Consider the following 7,885-nt stretch of genomic DNA (forward strand, 5'->3'; position numbering starts at 1 on the left):
TAACCTAATCCTGTTTTCTGTTCAAACAGAATGTTGGTGGGGGCGGGGGGGGGGGAAGGGGAGGAGCCAGGTGATTTCAGAGAGAGGAACAAACAGGCCATGTGCCTGTCACACACGGGCTGCCGCAGAAGGCCAGCGAGCGCCTGTTTAATTTCAGCTTACGCTTTTAAGACCCAGCTAATGAGTGGCTGAATTATGTATCTACTCATGAATATTTCATCCCTGTGATACTCCGAGGCACAGACGAGCTGGCCTGCTCCGGGAGGAGATGTCTGGGCACTGAGTGAGGTGGGGAGGAGCTGGCCTTGGCCTGGGGAGCGATGACCATTTAGACACATTCCAGGGTCCCAGCTGGAGGCGTGGGCCCTGCTGAGTGGGGCTGAGGCTACTGCAGCCCCAAAGAGCCCCCTCTCCCTCCCACCCAGAGGCCTCACCTGGAGCTGGGCGGCCGTGACTCGGCCTGTGGCGTTCAAGTCCAGTGACATCACCATGGAGCACCGGGTGGCACGGCGGCTGTGGCCGGTGTACACGGAGCCAAAGGCCCGGAGGACAGTGAAGGTGGCTCGAATCTTCTCCACTGGTGGGGCACAGACAGGGCATCACCCGTGGCCCGGGTGCTGCCACCCCCACCTCTCACAGGACCCCATTCTGGCCCCAGGCCCCAGCAGGGGCCCCTCCACTCCCCCAACTCAGCTCTAAGCCACACCTCTTCCGCTGCTGGGCTGGCCCTGTGCTGCAAGCAGGGGCGCGGGGTGAGCAAGAGTGAGCCCAGAAGGGGAGATACACACACCTAGGATTGGTACGATCTGAGTGACAAGGGCTGCCCTAGGGCCTCCTGGGCCTGGTGGAGTCTAGGAGGAGGGCAGAGCATTAACATTCTTGGACCTGCTGTCGGGGAACGCCCATCACAGCCAGCTCAAAAAGCCCAGCAGTCCCAAGCTTTTTAACATAACTATTTAACAAGCACCCACTATGTGCTAGGCACCTGGATACAGCCTAGCCTGACTTCCACTCCCCCAACACACACTTTCAGCAGATCTACATTCTGGGAGGGCCTCTCCTTGCTGTATCCCCAGCTCCTCACAGGGCTCTAACCTGGGCCAGGTGCAGAACAGGTGATCAATAAAGCATTGGAATAAGCCCAGTGGAGAAGCAGGATAGTACAATGGTTAAACAAGCTTGAATATGGCCTCTCCCCGTTGTTAGTCACCTGATTTGGAGCGAATAAATTAACCTCCCTGTGCCTCAGATACCCCATCTATAAGATGGAGGTAATAATAGTACTTACTTACCTCATGTGGTTGCCACAAAGACTAAAAGATTTAATAATGTAAAGTGCTCAGAACATGCTCCAAATGTGGTGGTGTTAGTATTGTTTGTTATTATTAGAAAAGCAATACTGCCTGGGCCATATATTCTCAGCAGGGGGAATACTGCCCCCAAGAGGGCAGAAACTGATTCTTGAGGATGGGGGCAGTTTTCCTTTCTTATGTATAGAATAGAGCACAGATACACACACACACACACACACACACACACACGTCTGTGTGTGTCTGTATATATATACACACATACACACACACTGCATAAACAAATATATGGTGAATCTATGGCATTAACTTTTCATGGTGGGAGACGATTAGGAGAAAGAACAACTAAAAAGGCTCCTCAGAGGGGCAACAATACATTGAGGACACTGGCCCAGGGGTAACAGCTCTGGAGCCAAACTGTCTGTGTTTGAATCTCGGTGCTAGGATGTATGAGCTGTGTGGCCTTGGGCAAGCTGGTTAACCTCCCTGCGTTTTAATGGCCTCATCTATAAAATTCAAATAATAATAATGTCTACCTTATAGGGATGTTTTAAATAATAAATAAGTTAACCTGCTTGGAATAGAGCCTGGCGCGTAAGTCCTCAGCAAGCATTTACCACGATCCCCATCAATATTGTAATTATTATCACCAACTGACACTATTTTTTATTGAAGTATAGTTGATTTACAATGTTGAAACTCTTTCTTTAATGCCCAGCTCAAACATCATTTCCTCAAGGAAGCCCCCCGGCCCCTTCTCTGTGCTCCCTCCGCCTCTCCCCTCCCCAGCTCGGCCAGCAAGCGGTGCAGAGCACTGGAGTCTGGCACAGATGAGCAGCTGAGTCTCCCTTCCGGCTGTCAGTGCCTCCTTGTCTTTGTTTTTACTTATCGGGTCCTCTGCACAGTCCAGTGGGCTGTGCGCTGCACAAGGACACCACACCTAAGGGCACAGCATTTATATCAGATAGCCATAGGCCTGTATACTTATTAGGATGATGGCCCAGAACGTGGTGGTCAAGTGTTTGGTTCTAACAATGTCAATGCGTGACGACGGTTCCACATGTGGCAGTGAGTGTCTTAGGCAAGGAGTACCTGTTTCTAATTCACACAAAAGTACCCAACAGACTAGGGGTGGCCCTGCCCAGAAGCCAGCACAGGGTCTGCACACAGGTGCTCAGTGAACGCTAGCTGAGCAGATATAAGAAAGAGCCGCCCAGCACCCCCTCTGACTCTCCCTTCCCTTCCCCCACGCCACCGCCCCCACCACGTCCCAGCTGCACGTCACCTGGAGACCACTGTACCTGAGACCCTGCCATCCACACTGCCTGCCATCCCCACCAGGTGCTCCAGGACCTGCTCGCAGCAGGTGGTCTTGCCAGCACCGCTCTGGCCCAGGGCCACGATGCTCTGGTCCCTCTGCTGGCTCAGCAGAGCCCAGTACGCCCGCTGGGCCAGGGAGCCAACGTGGGCGGGTAGGCCATCCCAGCAGCTCCTGGGCACCTGCAGGAAGAGCGCCGGCATCAGCCTTCCCACCCGGCCGGGGCCCAGGGAGCACTCCACAATGCTCCAACCCGGCCTCAGGCCCAGATCCACGTCCATGCCTCCCATCCTACTCCAGCCTTGTCAGAGACGTCGTGCATTTTTCTGGGGAGAGCCCAGCCTGGAGATCTAGTCCTGCCACTGGCTCGCTGTGAGTCCTTGGGCAGCCTTGGACCCTGCTCTGAGCCTGGCCTCTTCTTCAGCCAATGAGAGGCTTGAACTAAAGCTGCATTAGCTCATGGGGCTCATCTCACTTGCTACACAAAGGACTGGATCGTACCTGTCTGAAATGAAGCAGGTGGATAAAATGGCTCAATTGATGAGTGACGTCTGCCATGGAAACAGAATGGGGCATGGGGGAATTGGCGGTACGTGTGCTATGTATTTGCTATAACAGATTTAGATACCGGAAGCCCCTTTGACTTCATTCATTCATCCATCCATACATTCATTCACTCAGTAAAAAAAAAAAAAATTCATTGAGTGTCTACTACATAGCAGGCACTAACCCAGGCACTGGGGGCACAACACTACTCAAGGCGAATAAAGGAAATCTCTGCCAACCGTGAGGAGATATCATTATACACCTATTAAGATGGCTAAAAAACCGGTTTTTAATTTTTTTTGACACACTACCAAGTTCTGGTTAAGATGCAGAGCAAGTGGAATTCTCCCACAATGCTACACAATACAGCCACTCTGGAGAACAGCTTGGCAGCCTCTTTTACAGTGATACGTACACTCGTCATCCAACTGAGCAACCCCACTCCTAGGTATTTACCCAAGAGAAATGGACATTTGTGTTCACCAAAAAACCCTCTGTCACTGGTTATATTGAGTAGGTATTCAAAATCATCAACAACCTAGAAACAACCCAAATGTCCCTCAACTAAAGAACTAAGATAACCAACCACCCTGGTTTTAGCACTGAAAGTCCCATGTCCCAGAAAAACCATTCCCTCCCACGGAAACCAGGACAACTGGTCCCCCTCCGAACAGATAAACAAAGCTGTGCAATAAAATACAATAGAATAAAAGAACTAACGGCTCACAGCTGCAACAATATGGGTGAATCTCAAATGCGCTGTGCATTGTGATAAGTGGAAGAAGCCGATTCCAAAGGTTACACGCAGTACAATCCCATTTATATGACTTTTCAGAAAAGGCACAACTAGGGAAAAGGGACAAAAGAACAGATTAGTGGCTGCCCAGGGCGGGACATGGGGGAGGGGATGACCACAAGGGTATGGAGAACTTTTGGGGGTGATGGGAACTGTCCTGTAATTGATGGCAGAGACAGTTTCACAACTATACGTGTTTGTCAGAAACTTACAGAAGTGAACACTAAAAAGGGTGACATTAACTGTATGTAAATTATACCTTAATAAACCTGACTTAAGACAAAAAAAGCCCTGCCTGTAGAGCTTGCTTTCCTTTGGGAGAAGACAGATGTTAAAAAACCAACTAATTAAATTATACTGAACGGGAGTCATTTGAAAGCCATGAGCTTGGATGAGATCACCAAGGAAGTGGGCGTTTAAAGAGGGAGACAGAAGAGGTGTAGGGATGGGGCACCCAGACTTGGAGAGATCAGGGACCAGCAAAGGAGGCTGAGAGGGAGGGCCAGCGGGACAGAAGGAAAACCAGGAGAGCGGAATTCCTGAGCTGCGGAAGGGAGTGATGGCAGGAGGAGGGAAGGACCAGCCCCTGAAGTGCTGCTGAGGGTCAAGTCAGAGGAGGCCGGAGAATTGTCCACTGGGCTTGGCAGCATGGAGGTCACTGTGACCTTGACAAATGTCTGCTTAGCGTGGTTTTCAGGGAGAACGGAAGAGGGCGGTGGAGGTAGTGAGGGCAGTAGAAAGGCACCAAAGGGAGCAGGGAAACGGGCCTGGCTGGAGGAGGACCTTGGAAGCCCAGGATGCTAAGCGGGTGACAAGTGGGCTAGCATCCACCCTCCCAGTGGCTTGGCAGGACCAGGGGCACAAACTCCGGTGTGGCGGCCCTCCCTCTCCCCGAACCCCCAGCCTGGGGCTAAGGAGCACCCCCAGTGCACTGTTGGCCTTTCCTACCCCGAGGCCCCCAGGAACAGCAATGAGTCCCCATCCTGACACAAATCAAAAGGCTCACAGACCTACTAGAGAATGGACCTGAGGATATGGGGAGGGGGAAGGGTAAGATGTGACAAAGTGAGACAGTGGCATGGACATATATACACTATCAAACGTCAAACAGAGAGCTAGTGGGAAGCAGCCGCAGAGCACAGGGAGATCAGCTTGGTGCTTTGTGACCACCTAGAGGGGTGGGATAGGGAGGGTGGGAGGGAGGGAGATGCAAGAGGGAAGAGATATGGGAACATACGTATATGTATAACTGATTCACTTTGTTACACAGCAGAAACTAACACACCATTGTAAAGCAAGTATACTCCAATAAAGATGTTAAAATAAATAAATAAATAAAAAAGGCTCAGCAGGACCCCAAACCTGGCAAAGTAGGACAAGCCGCCACACTGGCTGGACACAGCCTAAGGGAACGCAGCGGGCAGGGGGTCCTGAGGTCCGAGCCTCGGAGCCACCTGCCGCTTTGGAAACATAAAGTTCAAGGGCCAGGCTATCCCAATCGTCAGCCTTCTCAGGCCTGCAGGGGAACAGGGAGGATTCTGCAGACCCAGGCCCCACAGTCACACACAGGTACCCCCTGCATGCTTGCACACGGGCATGCTCAAGGGCACACGCACCCAACAGCTGCAGAGGCCTCTGCACACAGGTGTGCCCATCTACACCCCACGCAGTCACAGCACACTCACCCCAAAAGAGGCCTGCACCCCCAGGCACGCACCCAGCTCCCAGCCACCCGGCAAGCCCAGACCCCCAGTGAGAGAGGCCCCCAGCCCTGCCTGGAGCCCTCCTAGCCCATCTTCAAGGAGGCCTCAGTCCCAGCCTCACCGCAGGTCTCTGCTCCCACCTGGTGGCCATTTGAGGAACCAGAGGGGACTCAGCCAAAGACAGAAGGAAGCTGTGGGTGTGGGAGGCAGCGTGACTTGAGGGGGACCCACGCCCACCGCAGGGTTACAGGGGCTTAGGGGGATCACGGGACTCAAGTTCCTCCTACCAGGTTGGGTCCCAATCCCCGCACTTTTAGGCTCTTTGACCCAGGCTGTGTAGCAGACGCCGCAATCGAGGACAGTCACGGTCGAGAGAACTGGGCTTGCGGAGAGACATGTGACAAACACCCCTCCCAGGGGCCCCTAAGGAACCAGAGCAGGCTCTCGGGGCCTTGGGCTGCAGTAACAGAAGCACAGCCTGCCTGGCAACGGAGGGGAGAGTGCAGCGTCGCCCTTCCAGGCTAATGAGAACCTACTGTATAGCACAGGGAACTCTACTCAATGCTCTGTGGTGACCTAAATGGGAAGGAAATCCAAAAAAGAGGGGATATATGTATATGTATAGCTGATTCACTTTGCTGTACAGCAGAACTACGCTCAAATAAAATTAATTTTTAAAAAAAGGTGCCTTTTGTTATGTTAATGAGGTGACTTTTGGAAAGCCAAATATATATGAGATGACCAAATATATATATATATATATATAATATTTTTTTTTTCCTTTCTAGATTACCAGTTTATTATAAAAAGATCTAACTCAGGAACAGCCATATGGAAGAGACGCACAGGGCAAGGTATGGGGAAAGGGGTGCAAAGCTTCCATGCTGTCCCACCTGGCACCTCCCTGGGTACACCAATCCAGAAGCTCTCCAAACTCCATTCTTTTTTTTTTTTTTTTAATAATTTTGAAGAACTTTTTTTTAAAATTATTTATTTATTTATTTATTTTAGTTGTGTTGGGTCTTCGTTTCTGTGCAAGGGCTTTCTCTAGTTGTGGCAAGCGGGGGCCACTCTTCATCGCGATGCGCGGGTCTCTCACCATCGCGGCCTCTCTTGTTGCGGAGCACAGGCTCCAGACGCGCAGGCTCAGCAGTTGTGGCTCACGGGCCCACTTGCTCCGTGTCATGTGGGATCTTCCCAGACCAGGGCTCGAGCCCGCGTCCCCTGCATTGGCAGGCAGACTCTCAACCACTGCGCCACCAGGGAAGCCCCAAACTCCATTCTTTTAATTTCACTGAAGCTTCGTTATGTAGACAGGATTAACTGATTCAACCTCAAGCCCCTCTCCCCTTCAAGGGGGTGGGGGGGAGGGTGGAAGAGACTGAAAGTTCCAATCCTCTAATTCTGGTTGGTTCCCCTGGCAACCAGCCCCTTCCTTAGGGGCTTTCCAAAAGTCACCTCATTAACACAAACTCAGGTGTGGTTGAAAGGGTTTTGTTATGAATATCAAAAGACACTCCTATCTGGAAATTCCACGGGGTTTAGAAGTTTTGTGCCAGGAATGAGGGACAAAGACCAAATATATATTTTATTATACCTACTGCCTAATACTAAATCTTACTGCTAATAAGGTAAGTACAATTAAAACTATAGTGAAATACCATTTTCACCTATCAAATTGGCCACATGGAAAAGTTTGATATTACTCTGTGTTGGTGAGGATACTGGGGAACAGGCAATCTCATACACTGCTAGTGCAAGTATGAAGGGCAGCATCTGCTGAAATTTTCAATGCATATTTCCTTTAATCCAGCAAGTCCACTTTTGTGGGCAATTCAGAACCCTCTCTAGAATAAGGGTCAGCAAATTTTTTTTTTCCAAAAAGGGCGAAAATGTAAATATTTTAAGGTTTGGGCCACGTGGGAGATGGCCAAATATATATTTTTGGTCTGAATGACCAAATATGTATTTTTCTTCATAAATCACAATATTGCACCCAGCTCAATAAAAATCTCCAAATGCTTTGCACATCAGCTGGCTTTGACAAGTCTTCACCTCTCCCCCCACCCCCTTCCTCTCTCCCTAAATCATGCTCTGAGTGTTTCTTGAAGAAATAGAAAAATCTTGGCTCCTCCAGCACATTGCCTCTCCACTCTCCATATTTGTGGTTGCCTCACTGACCCAGGTTGGCCACACGTCCCTTGCCAGCCAC

Source organism: Balaenoptera ricei, chromosome 1 (assembly GCF_028023285.1).
Source record: "Balaenoptera ricei isolate mBalRic1 chromosome 1, mBalRic1.hap2, whole genome shotgun sequence".
Taxonomy (NCBI): domain Eukaryota; kingdom Metazoa; phylum Chordata; class Mammalia; order Artiodactyla; family Balaenopteridae; genus Balaenoptera; species Balaenoptera ricei.